The sequence below is a fragment of the Phoca vitulina genome, unplaced genomic scaffold (genome assembly GCF_004348235.1).
Source record: "Phoca vitulina isolate PV1807 unplaced genomic scaffold, GSC_HSeal_1.0 scaffold22, whole genome shotgun sequence".
NCBI classification, from domain to species: Eukaryota; Metazoa; Chordata; class Mammalia; order Carnivora; family Phocidae; genus Phoca; species Phoca vitulina.
Window position 1 is genome coordinate 2,045,313 of NW_022589725.1, and position 1,395 is coordinate 2,046,707.

Sequence of the window (1,395 nt, forward strand, 5' to 3'; positions counted from 1 at the left end):
TTCTTCTTCTTCTTCTTCTTCTTCTTCTTCTTCTTCTTCTTCTTCTTCTTCTTCTTCTTCTTTTTCCTCTTTTCCACACCAACACTCTCTCAGGGCCGACTGTGTGCCCACCTCTGCGCTCACGGCCTCATGGAGTCTCACGGATCTTCCCAGCCAACTAGGAATAGAGAGTTACTACCATCAGTTGTATATGCCAGATGAACCAGACGCTCAGAGGTTTAGACCCTTCCCTCAAGATCCCATGACAAGCTCTAGAGACAAGGTTTTGAACCCACACCTCCTTCCTCCAAGCCCTTATTTTGTTGGGTTTTTTCCCCCATTCTGTCATAAATATTCACTAGGTGCCTAATGCGTGACACCTACAGAGCAAGCCAATTGGGGTAGAGAAAGTAATTAAAGTAATTAAAGCACTGACTGTGGGGTAGTGGGGTCTGGTGTGACTCCCATCGTCATTATTTCCTAGCTGAGGAACATTAAATGAATCACTTCTCCGTTCTGAGCTTCCATTCTGCCATCCACAAAGACGATAACATAATTCAGGGAGAATATGAATGTAATGTTCCTGCCATGGAATAGCTGTGTATTCATTGAGGGCTAGGTCCACATGATTGACATAGGAACTCCAGCCCGGACACATAGCAGGTAGCAGATAAACGGCTGTGAGTGCCCCATAACTAAGGAGCCTGATAAGGATATACCCAAGCCTTAGAATCCAGGCTGGCAAACGCCAGAACAGAGTTACCCAGGTTGTTAGACAAGACCCTTCCCGTTCCAACAATCTGAGATTCTGTAAGCCCCAGGAGGTCTTTGCTGCTGGAGGCTAGAGGGCTTCCGGGGCACTGCCCATTGGGTCGACTGGTGAGTAGGGCTTTGGTGACATGAGTGTATCAGGCCACTGTCCCCACAGACGACTCCTGGTAAAAGAGGCTAAGAGTGCCTCTCCCAGGGGCGCCTGGGTGGCTCAGTCGGTTAAGTGGCTGCCTTTGGCTCAGGTCATGATCTCGGGGTCCTGGGATCGAGTTCAGCATTGGGCTCCCTGCTCAGTGGAGAGCCTGCTTCTTCCTCTCCCTCTGCCCCTCCCCCTTGCTCATGCTCTCTCCATCTCTCTCTTTCAAATAAATAAATAAAATCTTTTTTTTTAAAGATTTTATTTATTTATTTGACAGAGAAAGACACAGCGAGAGAGGGAACACAAGCAGGGGGAGTGGGAGAGGGAGAAGCAGGCCTCCCGCGGAGCAGGGAGCCCGAGGAGGGGCTCGATCCCAGGACCCTGGGATCATGACCTGAGCCAAAGGCAGACACTTAACGACTGAGCCACCCAGGTGCCCCAAATAAATAAAATCTTAAAAAAAGAAAAAAAAGAATTCCTCCCCCAACTTCCCATGCCCGTCCTGG